The sequence below is a fragment of the Puma concolor genome, chromosome B4, assembly GCF_028749965.1.
Source record: "Puma concolor isolate L17-30 chromosome B4, mPumCon1.1.hap2, whole genome shotgun sequence".
NCBI classification, from domain to species: domain Eukaryota; kingdom Metazoa; phylum Chordata; class Mammalia; order Carnivora; family Felidae; genus Puma; species Puma concolor.
In genome coordinates, this window is record NC_141673.1 from 59,387,266 (window position 1) to 59,401,330 (window position 14,065).

The 14,065-nt window shown below is 39.8% G+C and overlaps 2 protein-coding genes and 1 non-coding gene across 3 annotated transcripts in view; 1 reads left to right on the forward strand and 2 right to left on the reverse strand.

Annotated features, from left to right (window-relative positions):
* The window catches only part of HSD17B6 (hydroxysteroid 17-beta dehydrogenase 6), a 48,814-nt gene that overhangs the window by 26,330 nt on the left and 8,419 nt on the right, over nt 1–14,065 (reverse strand). The window lies entirely within an intron of this gene.
* PRIM1 (DNA primase subunit 1) overlaps nt 1–14,065 on the forward strand; it is a 50,284-nt gene that overhangs the window by 832 nt on the left and 35,387 nt on the right. The gene's annotated exons all lie outside the window — the stretch shown is intronic.
* Nucleotides 12,050–12,155, reverse strand: LOC112863998 (U6 spliceosomal RNA). The gene has a single exon (XR_003223929.1). It is a non-coding gene; the product is annotated as a U6 spliceosomal RNA (small nuclear RNA).

Genomic DNA, 14,065 nt, shown 5'->3' on the forward strand with positions numbered 1-14,065 from the left:
AAGCAAAGGTTCTATGTTTTATCTTTATCAGATCTTTCATTACTCAGAAGAAAAAAAACTGAGTTTTTTTAATGTTAAAAGAGTCAAGGCTTTTTACAACTATTTAACTTTCTGCATTTGTCCACAAAGTCCTAATGTCACTTTGGTTAAATGGATAACTGAGTATTGTTTCACAATGACCTATGATCCTATTTGACTGAGAGTTTTAAAGTCTCTCTGATATCTTTTGACAAACTTTCCAAAATCAAATTCTAAAGAAGTCTTTTGACCGCAAACATTTAAGTTTTCCTAAAGGTCCCTAGAACATTTTAAAAGATTTGTTCTCCTCATAAAAGAGAAATATGAAACCAATTAGGTTTATTTGGTATGTTAGACTTCACGGAAGTGTTGTAAAATAAGTGATGCTAAACCTTCCTTGATTATATTTATGTAGATACATGTTATGTAAATAAGTGTTCTACAAATTGTATGAAACCTAGAAATTTGATATGTCCTAGAATATGCTATCACTTGTAATTCTAGTTATTATCTTGAAGTGTTGTGTAACAGAAATAACCAAATTTCATTGTCAGTCACATTGTAATGAACTCTAATCAGACCTTTAACCATGACCTTTTTAAGACATTTACACACAGTTACTGTTTTACTCAGTTGTTTTTACAAACGCTTCCTGCAAATGTGTTTTACCTTCAGAGAAGTTCATGAAAAGGAATCTAACAAGTACTCCAGAATATAGATTTCTGATAACTTTTAGATCATACAACTGAACTGGGTAAGAATTTCCAAAACTAGCAGAAAAACTGTATTCAAACAGAATAGTAATTAATAACACAGGACTAAATGAACTGAGAAAGAGGATTATAATTTTTATGACTCTTGTTTAAAACGGGGGCACCTGCCTGGGTGGCCAGTCAGATGAGCATCCTACTTTGGCTCAGGTCATGATCTTATAGTTCACCAGTTCGAGCCCTGCATCTGGCTCTGTGCTGACAGCTCAGAACCTGAAGCCTGTTTTAGATTCTGTGTCTCCCTCTCTCTCTGCCCCTTTCCTGCTCTTATTTTCTCTCTCTCTCAAAAATAGATTAAATAAAATAAAATAAGGTAAAATGAAATAAAATAAAGTAAAATGAAATGAAATGAAATGAAAATACAATACAATAAATAAAACATCACTGGTTCTCTAAAATTTTGCTTTTTAAGGGGCGCCTGGTCACCTGGATGGCTCTGTCAGTTAAGCATCCGACTTCAGCTCAAGTCATGATCTCACGATTCATGGGTTTGAGCCCTGCATCGGGCTCTGTGCTGACAGCTCAGGGCCTGGAGCCTGCTTCGGATTCTGTGTCTCCTTCTCTCTCTGCATGCCCTCCCCCACCCCCCCACTCTCTGTCTCTCCCAAAAATAAATAAACATTAAAAAAAAATTTTTTTTAAGGGGCACCTGGGTGGCTTAGTCAGTTGAGCGTCCAACTCTTGATTTCAGCTCGAGTCATGACCTCAAGTTGTGACTTCGAGCCCTCCATCAGACTCTGCACTGGCAACATGGAGCTAGCTTGGGATTCTCTCTCTCTCTCTCTCTCTGCCCCTCCCCTGCTCGTCCTCCTCTCTCTCTCTCTCTCAAAATAAATAAATAAACATTTAAAAATTTGTTTTAAATTTTGCTTTTTCATATTTCATATTTAAACTATCAACAATTTGGTAATATATAACTTTGTGAACAAAGATTAAACATTTACTTTCTCTCCCTACCCAATCCCTCCAAAAACTCTTGAGTATTCTTTTCATGACAAAATAACTAGCTATTTACATAAATTCAGTGAGAATCTGTTCTCCTTTTAACAGGACATAGTTAGAAACATTGGTTATACTACCAAAGCTTTAACTGGAATGTCATATTTTTTTAACATTTTTTTAATTTTATTTTGTAAGAGACAGAGTGCAAGTAGGGAAAGGGCAGAGAGAGAGAGGAAGACGCAGAATCCAAAGCAGGCTCCAGGCTCTGAGCTGTCAGCACAGAGCCCCATATAGGGCTCAAAACCACGAATACGAGATCAGGACCTGAGCCAAAGTCAGACGCTCAACAGACTGAGCCACTCAGGTGCTCCTGGAATGTCGTATTTTAAAGAGATGGGCATGGACTCCAAAATGACTAGACAGTTTGAAGGAACAAAGGGTAACTTTACAGAGTCAATAAAGACCCTTAAACAAAATCAACGTGGCACCTTGCTTACAAGTTTCCAGCAAAGCAATTTTACAAAGAGCCTATATAGTCACTCACTATTCATTCTTGCTGCACTTACATAAATAATCAGGCAAAGTTTAATGCAAACAAATTAATTTTACTATTTAAAAAATGAGGGTAGTTTTGGAGAGAGGAAATTATGCTTACATCTTTGTAACCAGATTCTAATCTGGTTAATTGTCTTTGAGGTTCTGTTATATACCTGTAAACTGGACTGGATCCTAAATTCTTCTAGTCTCCTCAAAAATCTAGCTACAACTCTCCAAATTAATGTTTCCAATTTTCTCCCACCCTTCTGGTTTGGAACAGGTAAGAGAAAAGAGAAAAACAGGTAAAAGAAAAAGAAAAGAGAAAAGTTCAAACTGCCTTTGAACCTCCTTAGAAGTGACTACATCACGTCCTCTTCGCTACCCAGATGGCAGCCAAACTTTAGGGAATTAAACGTTGGACATGTATCTCATAGCTGAATAAGGTCCCACCTGACATCTGGTCCTACCCAGGCACTGGAGACTTCCAAATCAAAGTGACTAGGAAGAGAAGTAGCTGACATTGAGGTAGACTGTTTCCTCCCAAGATGCCAGATCAAGACTTCATACTTTAAATACAAAACCCTTTCTTCTTCCCTTTCTTTCCTTTACTCTGGCACTCACCTGGAAAGACAACACTATCATCCACATCTCCTGGGCCATGGCTAGGAGTGAAAACCTTTGCCTTTCAGACTACTGGATTTGTCATCAAAATCTCCTACCTGTCCATTTACAGTGCCACCTTAGTGGAATTGGTTTGTGCCTTGTCAGGGTTTGCCTTTGTCCGTGGTAGTTATCATTATCCATGGGGCTACAATGCCTAGATAGCTGGCACACAGCTGGGCAATGCCTCTTAGGTTATCTGTGTCCCTAAATTTTCACAAGTGAAACAAGACATCTCATTGGTCAGTTTCCTTGGACTGTCATTACCAAATTAGAAAAAACCTACCCGGAGGCATTCATGTCTTAGGACTCACTTTTTTTGGAGGGCCATACTTTCCTGTTTAGGAGTAAATACAAATGAGAATATGATCAGAAACTTCTCCCTAACTCTTGAAGATATTGCAGAATTTTGCTAAAACAATAGCTGCCCGACAAGGATCCTTAGACTCTCTAGTCAAAGTTGTTCTTCATAATAGGATAGCTCTTGATATCTGTTAGCTGAACAAGGTGTCTCTGCTGTGGCCAACACCACATGCTATACCTGGATTAACACTTCTGGGAAGGTTAAAACTCAGTTACATAAGATCACTGAATAAGCCACTTGGCTCAAAAAGGTGACTCCTTCCATTGGGTCTTTGTTTGATTTATTTGATTTTGATTGGTTTGGATCTTGGGGACCATGGCTTCAAAGTACACTTCAAACACTGGGAATTATAATAATCATAATAATCTCCCTGGTGTGTTGTACTCTCTCAAAAGTTTTAAATGCGGGGCACCTGGGTGGCTCAGTCAGTTAAGCACCGACTTCTGCTCAGGTCATGATCTCACAGTTTGTGAGTTTGAGCCCCACATCGGGCTCTGTGCTGACAGCTCAGAGCCTGGAGCCTGCTTCGAATTCTGTGTCTCCCTCTCTCTCTGCTCTTCCCCTGCTCATGCTCTGCCTTGCTCTCCTTCAAAAATAAACAAACATTAAAAAAAAAAAAGTTTTAAATGTATGTTCACAGCCACTGACCACCAACCAAATAATCTCCTTAAGACTAGAACATCAGAAAAAGAACAAAGAGGATAACTGACTCAAAAATTGTGAACCTGAAGTTGTAACTTGTGGATATCTCAGATTAGGCAAAAACATGTCATGACCTTTGAATAACAAAAGATCAACAAAAGCTGTTTTAAAAAGAAAACGGGGGCACCTGGGTGGCTCAGTTGGTTAGGTGTCCAGCTCTTGATTTCAGCTTAGGTCATGATCTCATGGTTCGTGAGTTTGAGCCCATAGGGCTACGCGAGGACAGCTTGGAACTTGCTTGGGAATCTCTCCTCTTTCTCTCTGCCCCTCCCCTACTCATGCATGTGCACACGGCTCTCTTTCTCTCTCAAAACAAAATAAACATTAACAAAAAAAAAAAAAAGAAAGAAAGAAGAAGAAAAAGAAAAGACAAAACCACAAGGACACCTGGGGTGGCTCAGGGGGGCAACCGACTCTTTTTTTTTTTTTTATAATTTTTTTTAAATGTTTATTTATTTTTGAGACAGAGAGAGACAGAGCATGAATGGGGGAGGGGCAGAGAGAGAGGGAGACACAGAATAGGAAGCAGGCTCCAGGCTCTGAGCCATCAGCTCAGAGCCTGACGCGGGGCTCAAACTCACGAACCGTGAGATCGTGACCTGAGCTGAAGTCGGACGCCCAACCGACTGAGCCACCCAGGCGCCCCGGGGGGCAACCGACTCTTGATCTCAGCTCAGGTCTTGATCACAGGGTCATGAGTTCAAGCTCCACTTTGTTCCTGAGTTCAAGTACCATGCCCAGCATGGAGCCTAATAAATAGACAGACAGACAGACAGACAGACAGACAGACAAAGAAAGAAAAGAGAGAGAGAGAGAGAGAGAGAGAGAAAGAAAGAAAGAAAGAAAGAAAGAAAGAAAGAAAGAAAGAAAGAAAGAAAGAAAACCACAGGCCCAAAATGGTGTCATGTAGGTCAAGTCCCCAAACCAGGGCTTAATACTTAATTTAATTGTAATTTCATCCTCCCCGAGAAATATAGGCTCAACCAGTGAGTCAGGAATTTTGCAATCAGCACCTATGAGCCTGCCACTTGGGCCTTTTCCATCCCCCAAAGGAAAATGGGGTAATTTGCATGGTAAGATCCCTTATTCTTCCCCCTAAAGGAAAGCAACCTTGCCTAGAACAATCCTTTTCTTTTACTAATAACTTTCTTGCTTCACTCTCCTTCCTATAAGAACCTCCCATTTTGTATAACTCCTCAGAGCTCCCCTCTACTTGCTAAATGGGATGATGCCTGATTCATGAATCATTTAATAAAGTCAATTAGATCTTCAAATTTACTGGGTTGAATTTTGTTTTTTAATAGCTATGAAAACTACAGAATGGTAGCTGAGAGTGGTGCTAATGCTTTAAATTTTTATCATATCTCAAAAAAAATTTTTTTTATCATGTCTCACTTAAACTGAGAGTCTGATCAAGAGGGGGTAATTTTAAAAAGAAAACCACAGGCCCCAAATGGAGTCACTTATGTTAAGGCCCCATGTCTGTATACCAAGATTTAATACCTAAGCTAACTACAGTTTCAACCTCCCCGGGAATGTAACTTTAACCAGACAAAATTGAATTTCCTGGTCAACATTAGGAGATAATCCCCCATAGACCCTTTCCCCTTAGGAGGGCAATCCTGCCTAAATAATACATTCCTTACTAATAATTTTTTTTTTTTTAATGCACTCTCACTGCCTTTAGAAATCTTTCTTTTTCCAAGGAAACAGCTCAGGACAGCTCCCCTCTACTTGCTAAATGGGATACTACCCAATTCATGAATCATTTAATAAAATCAATTAAATCCTCAAATTTACTCAGTTGAATTTTGTTTTTTAACAAATCAAGTTAGAAAACTTATTGTTTCTCAAACTTACCAGTGTATTTCTGCCTCTGGGGTATTGCTCTTGCTATTTCCTCTACTTGTTCATTGAAACAGACATTTATTAAATGTGTGCCATGCCCTGGGTAAGCACTGAGGATACACAGATGAGTAGAAGAGTGCCAGAGTGCCAATCCTTAAGAAGCTCACAGAACTAGTAGGGGATGTAGAAATGGAAACAAATTATTATTTTTTAAATAAACATGAGGTTGTCTTCAAAATGACATGCTTTTTTTTTTAATGTTTATTCATTTTTGTGAGAGAGAGAGCGCACACACAACAAAAGAGAGAGCATGAGTGGGGGAGGGGCAGAGAGAGGGGAACAGAGAATCAGAAGCAGGCTCTGCTTTGACAGCAGCAAGCACAATGTAGGGCTCGAATTCACTAACCATGAGATCATGACCTGAGCCAAAGTCGAATGCTCAACCAACTGAGCCACCCAGGTACCCCAAAATAGAAACAAATTATTAAGAAAATGTGGAGAAGACAACGAGAAAGCACCTATTTTTGCCAAAGGATTAAGGGAAGACATATTGTTAGAGGTGAACAGAAGCTCAGCACACAAAGCAGAAGGACAAGAAGGATACCCCAGGCAGCAGGAACAGGATGTAAGAAGGCAAAGAGGTTTATAAGGCTAGAGGCCATGGAATAGCAAGAGACAATGCTGGAAAAAAATAGGTAGAGACCTGATCAGGAAAGCTGTTGGATGGCATGCTAAAAAATGTAGATTATGTCCTACATTTTCTTATCCATACATTCAATAAACATTTATTGAGCACCCACTATGTGCCAGGCACTGCATTAAGTGCTCACTCCTCATTCACTGCTGGTGAAAACATAAAATGGTGCAGTTGCTTTGGAACCTTGAAAACATTATGCTCAGTGAAAGAAATCAGCTGCAAAAGACCACATATTGTACAATATGATTCAATTTACATGAAATTTCCAGAAGAGGCAAATCTATAGAGACAAAGAGTAGGTGAGTAGCTGCCTAGGGATGGGTTGAAGGAATTTGGAGGAAATGGAGGGTGAATGCTAGAGTAAGGGAATTCTTTTTAGGATGATAAAAATATTCTAAAATTGATTTTGGTGATGATCACACAACCCTGTGAATATATTAAGAGCAACTGAATTGTATACTTTAAATGTATGAACTATATATGTGAATTATATCTCAATAAAGCTTTTAAATAAGTAAAACAGGGGAGCCTCAGTGGCTCAGTTGGTTAAGTGTCTGACTGTTGATTTTAGCTCAGGTCATGATCTCACGGTGGTGAGATGGGGCCCCACGTTGGTCTCCACACTAAGCATGGAGCCAGCTTGGATTCTCTCTCTCCCTCTGCCCCTCCCCTGCTCGTGTGTGTGCACTCACTGTAAGTAAGTAAGTGAGTAAGTAAATAAATAAATAAAATAAACGATAGACATAATAAACATGTTAGAAGAGTGTATGCACTTTGGAAAAAATAGGAAGAGCAGAATAAAGGGCATCAAGAGTACTGGAGGAAGGATAGTTTGTAGCATTAAATACAGTGGTCAGAGTAGGCCTCATGGAGAAAGCAACATCTGAACGAAGACATGCAGATGAAAGAGTTGGCCATGCAGTGGGTTTGAGGAGGAAGGGAGGACTTAGAATATACAAGAGGCAGATGTCCTAGGACCTAGTGATTAGATGGGGGAGTCCTAGGATGACTTCCAGTTTCAAATCCCTGGAATGCAAGGACGGTTCAACATATACAGCAGATCCTAGACTCCACCAAAAAACTGTTGGAACTAATAAACAAATTGCAGGATAAAAAAAATCAACATATAAAAATCAGTTGCATTTCTATGCACTAATAATGAACTACCTGAAAAAGAAATAAAGAAAACAAACTCACTTTACAATATCATCAAAAACAATAAAATACTTAGGAATAAATTTAAGCAAAGAGGTAAAAGATCTGTACAATGAAAACCATAAGACTTTGATGAAAGAAATAGAATACACAAATAAATGGACAGACATCCCATGTTCATGGATCAGAAGAATTAATATTGTTGGGGCACCTGGCACCTGTCTTAGTGACAGGGCTCAGTCAGAAGAGCATGTAACTCTTGGTCTGGGGGTCATGAGTCTGAGCTCCACATTGGGTGTAGAGATTGCTTAAAGCAATAAATTAAAAAAAAAAAAAAAGAATATTGTTGGAATGCCCATACTACCCAAAGCCATCTACAGATTAAAGGCAATCCCTATCAAAAACAAAAACAAAAAAATAAAAAATAAATAAATAAATGCAATCCCTATCAAAATTCTAATGGCATTTTCACAGAAGTAGAAAAAGAATCCTAAAATTCTTAGGGAAGCACAAGAGATCCCTAAATAGCCAACGTAATTCTGAGAAAGAAGAACAAAGTTGGAGGCATCACACGTCCTGATTTCAAACTATCCTACTATCCTACAAAGCTATGGTAATCAAAGATGTATGTTACTGGCATAAAAACAGACATAATAGATCAATGGAACAGAATCAATGGCCCAGAAACAAATATATATATATATGAGCCAAAAAGACAAGAAATAACAAGCGTTGGCAAGGATGGGGAACAACCCGAATGAGGCTGAGAGGAGAAAAGGCAAAGTCTTCTCTGGGAGAAGTCTCAAGGAGATGAGCAATACTGAGGGCTGGGTTCTGCTAAGTAAGAGAGGTAGAGCTCTGTTTTCACTGAGCTACCTCCTTGGGCTGGAGATGACTGAGTCCAAACATGACTCTATAGGTGTTTCCCAAGCCTTTTCTTTACCAACGGTGCAGTCATTGACCCATTCTATCCTGGACACTTGGTCCTGAGACTATCTACATGAACTATATAGAGGTCAGAGGTCACTCTGGCCACTTCCCAGCCTGAGATTTCCTTCCTCCTCTCCCCATTTAGAGTGAGCTCTTCTCCAAGGGAAGTTATTTATATTTGTGAATGGGGCAATGTAAGTATGAGGAAAAAGGAGAAGCTAGGGGAAGAGGAAACAAAGGTGTAAGGAGGGTGTGGGGAATTAGGCCATGTCCAGGGGCTCCAGGAAAGCAGAGATGGTTTAATCTCTGCCTAAGCACCCACTAGGGTGTCCCTCCTTTGTTCCTCCCTCCCAATTATCAGTCTCCAGATTCCATTCCCCAGCCCAGGTCTTAGTGACAGGGCCCCAAGGAGAAAGCAGGAGGGTTTGGAGCCCAAGAATTGACCTTTCTGGTTGCCTGGGGATCTGGGTAAATATAGGGTCCCTAACCACTGGCATGGATATTAGAAATGTAAATATCAACTACTGCCCCTGATTGGTTTCTCTGCAACCCAGAAACCCAAAAGCAACCAGCCATGATACTCTGTCATCTATCCCTCAGTAGAGCAACCATAAAAACCTGATACAGGTGTGAAAAGGAGGGAAGATTAGCAATCCTCAGTGTTAGGCTGTCTGCTAAACTGGGCTTCCCTACCCAGCCATTGTGCTTGTTGTGTGCCAAAGACTCTCACATATAAATCTGGAGATGTTTCAGACTTCCATGATTTTCCTCTTTAGCAACAGTGCAGAATGTATTTCATTTGTTAGAACACTAGTTGATATCAATGAGACTACCTGGCTAATTCCCTGCCTACTTTTCCTTTTCTTCCTTTCCAAGAATCTCTCTGCATGAGCTCCTCTGCCCCCAACCCTAATTTTGTGGACACCATAAAATCATGAGCATGGATTCTGAGGCCAGATTACCTCGGTTCAAATCCAGACTTTATTATTTACTTGTTGTGTGGCTTGGGGCAAGTGGATTAACCTCTCTGTACCTGGCTGCACATCTTCAAAATGGGAAAAGGACAGCTCAGTGATTTGTTGAAAGAGTTAAATGAGTTAACACAAAAAAACACTGTATTATTGTTAGATATTATTAGTATTATTTTGGTTGCTGCTGCTTTATCAGTGCCATTCTAGGCCTTTCTCTATAAGCCCTACCTCTTCCTCCAGAATTCAAAAGAAGATTTCACCATGAGAACTCAAACTGTCTGGTGCATTCAGCCACCACTTTTTCATAGTATGTGAAACTCCATGTATTGCAACGTCCTTAATCATTTCTATCAGCTCTTTATCACCATACTGGACCATGCTAGTTCACCCTGACTTTCTTCAATCTCAAGCAGAGGATCTATCTCTCTGCAATATAGTGCATGGCAAAATAAGAGGCAGCCTTTATTCCCTCCTTTCAAATCTTCAGACCTGGGTTTGTCTATAAACTCCAATCAGTCTAGTCATTGATCCTAAGAGCAAGTCTATAATCAGTACATGGATTCATGGACTGATCCACCACAACACTCTTTCTTCCCCTATTGGGCATACAGACTAGATGTCAGTCAAGCCAATAACTGTTTATCATTATAGATGCCACTATGCACCCACCATAATGTTTTAACTGAAAAAAAGTTGACAATGTCAAGTGTTGGCAAGAATATAGACAAGCAAGCATTCCCAGTGAAAGAGTAAATTGATTCAATCAATTTGAAAAAAAAATGGTTTGCCCTTATCTACCCAAGATAAAGATCCACCTTCTTATACTAAAAGATTCCCCTTTTAGGTACATAATAACGATGGCAACAAAATATGTGCATATGTGCATCATAAGATGTGTTCATAGCAGCATTATGCGTAATAGCCAAAAGCTGAAAACAACCCAAATATGCACCAACAATAGAATGGATAAATAAGTTGAAATATGTTCACACAACAGAATGCTATACAGTGACAAAAATGAACAAACTACAGTTATACACAATTAGATGAACGAATCTCACAAATATAATATTGTGACACAAAAGAACTTCGTGTAGATTCCACCCACCCAAAGTTATAAATAGGCAAAAGTAATCTATGTTGCTACCAATCAGATTCATGGTTACCCTTGGGGAAGAGAGTGGGGTCAGAGATTGAGGGAGGTATTAGGGAGTTGTCTGCAGTGCTGGTTAATGTTCTATTGCTTGACCTGTATAGCTGTAACTTAAGTATTAATTTTGTGAAAATTCACTGAACCATCCACTTTTGATCTGCATGTTGACTCAAATTAGAAAAATAAAAATACTTCTAAAAAAAAAAGAACAAAGAAAAAGAAAAATACTTCTTTAATCAAAAGAAAAGAAAAGAAAAAAAAAAGATGGGCGCCTGGGTGGCTCAGTCTGTTGAACACCTGACTTCATCTCAGGTCATAATCTCACAGTTCATGAGTTCAAGCTCCACATAGGTCTCTCTGCTGTCAGGGAGGAGCCTGCTTGGGATTCTGTTTTCCTCTCCCTGCTTGTGCTCTCTCTCTCTCTGTCAAAAATAAATAAACATTAAAAAAAGAAAGAAAGAGGGGCGCCTGGGTGGCGCAGTCGGTTAAGCGTCCGACTTCAGCCAGGTCACGATCTCGCGGTCCGTGAGTTCGAGCCCCGCGTCGGGCTCTGGGCTGATGGCTCCGAGCCTGGAGCCTGTTTCCGATTCTGTGTCTCCCTCTCTCTCTGCCCCTCCCCCGTTCATGCTCTGTCTCTCTCTGTCCCAAAAAAAATAAATAAACGTTGAAAAAAAAAAGAAAGAAAGAAAGAAAGAAAGAAAAAAGTCTGAGGCAAATCACTTCTGCATTTGCTTGCAAAATTCTTAACAAGAGCAACGTGCATCTGTACAGTGTGCAAGACCCCACATAATAAATCCTGTCATGCATTTAGTACTAGGAGAGACTTTGTCTTTTCTAAGTAAATAGTATGCTACTGATTATTTTTAAATTACCTAGTTCTTGATATTATCTTAGAAGTTCAAAGCCAAATTTAATGTTCATAGTTAATTCTCTTAGTCTTTTTTAAATTCATTTTTAATTAATTAATTTTTTAGAGACAGACAAAGAGTGCAAGCAGAGGCGGGGGAAGCAGGAGGGGGAAGGTTGGGGAAGGTTAGGGAGGGAGGGAGGGAGAGAGAGAGACAGAGAGAGAGAGAAAGAGAGAGAATTCCAAACAGGCTCCACACCCAGCACGGAGCCCAACAGGGGGCTCAATCCCACCACCTTGGGATCATGACCTGAGCCAAAATCAAGAGTCAGATGCTCAACCGACTGAGCTGATCAGAAGCCCCTCTCTTAGCCTCTGTAGACAGCATTTTTTTCTTCTCTCTTCTATCACTTTTTCTATTTCTTTTTGTACTCCTATTTGCATTTTTTTTTTTTTTAAATACGGAACCCTTCACAAATTTGCGTTTCATCCTTGTGCAGGGGCCATGCTAATCCTCTCCATATCATTCCAATTTTAGTATATGTGCTGCCAAGCGAGCACTCAATTTCCATTTTAATATCCTTAGTGTATATGTGTCTTTTACTTTAGGTTACCTCTAACTCTTTTTGAAGATGTTCCATATGTCCAAGAATAAATTTTAACATTCTCCAATCTCAGCCTCATTCCAAAAAGTGACTTAAGTTCTGCCAAATGGGAAAAAATTAGCAAATACTCCAGCAAAGGGCATTTTTTTTTTTAATATCACACTTCATTTCATATCATTATATAAGATCCCACAAAGAGAAGGAAAAATGTTACCTGAGGAATTCTTGTTTGGGACTATATGTCAGATTTCAAACACTTCTTGTTTAACAGCCTTTGGAATTTTCCTTCTTCTCTGTTCTCCACAGAACAAGTGGGAAGTAATAATGTAACTATTAAACCCTGTTTACTGGCCAAGTGAGGGAGGGAGGGAGAGAGACAGAGGGTGAGAAAGAGAGAGACAGAGGGAGAAAGAGAAAAAGAAAGAAAGAAAGAAAGAAAGAAAAGAAAGAAAGAAAGAAAGAAAGAAAGAAAGAAAGAAAGAAAGAAAGAAAGAAAGAAAGAAAGAAAGGGAAAATTTCACCACTCCCCACTGCTAAGAGCTTGCTTGCAATGGGAAATGGGGTGGGATTGTTGGGGGTGGGGTTAGGGCAGTACCCAAACTAGACTACCAAACTTTAGCAACACAATTCTCACGATTTAATTAGAGAAGGCCCCTTTGCTTACCCACAGTTTCACAAACTTACCCCACAGCTACCATGTTAACTATGAAAGAGTTGATTTTCGCCAGTGTCAAGAAACCCAGTTTAGGAGCATACCCAGAGGTTCCTATTTGCAAGTATAAAACCATCCTCAACTTTGAAACAATATTTTTCCAAACAACAAAGAAATGAAGATTTAAAAGCAGAAACAAAAAGGTGATGAAATTTTCTTCAGGAATCAAAGCTAAGAAAATGAAAAATTGGGGGGCACTTGGGTGGCTCAGGCAGTTAAGCATCCTACTTCTTGATTTGGGTTCAGGTCATGATCTCATGGTTTGTAAAATCTAGCCCCAGGTCAGAATTCTCTTTCTTCCTCTCTCTGTGCTCCTCCCCAGCTCTCATTTTCTCCCTCTGTCAAAAATAAATAAATAAACTTTTTTTTTTTTTTTTTTTTTTTTTTAAATAAAAGGAGGGCTCCCTGGGTGGCTCAGTCAGTTAGGCGTCCAACTACGACTCAAGTCATGTCCTGCAGTTCATGAGTTCAAGCCCCATATGGGGCTCTGTGCTGACAGCTCAGAATCTGAAGCCCGCTTTGGATTCTATGTCTCCCTCTCTCTCTGCCCCTCCCTCCTTGCACTCTCTCTCTCTCTCTCTCTCTCTCTCAAAAATAAACATCAAAAAAAAAATTAAAATAAATAAATAAAAGGATGTAGCAGGATTCTTGCACAGAGTTGTGACACCGAGGCTTTTCTTTCCAGGAAGCAACTTTATTCCTGCCGGCACCACTCAATCGGGTTCATACCTGAAGAACTGGGCCCCGAAAGTCCCATGGCATAGTTTTTTTACACATTTTCTGTTTCTTTGTCTCCCATATATGGTAACACACACAAACATGTAGTCTGATTAAGTAGTCTCAGTTTACAAGGTCATGAGGGATGTTGTCACATAGGTGCATAGCCATGTTACCTTCAAGTTTGGGGGGGGGGTTCCCCCTCTTTTCTCTTTTGTTTTCTCTCCTTAGGGAGGGAACCCTACCACAAGGAAAGAAAAAATTGGGACACCTGGCTGGCTCTGATGGTAGAGTGTATGACTCTTAATCTTGGGGTTGTGAGTTCCAGCCCCACATTGGGTATAGGGATTACTGAAAATTTTTTAAAAATCTTTAAAAGAAAATTTTGAAAAAATCATTACCAAGACCTCTCCCCACACAGACCCCCTCCCCAACCC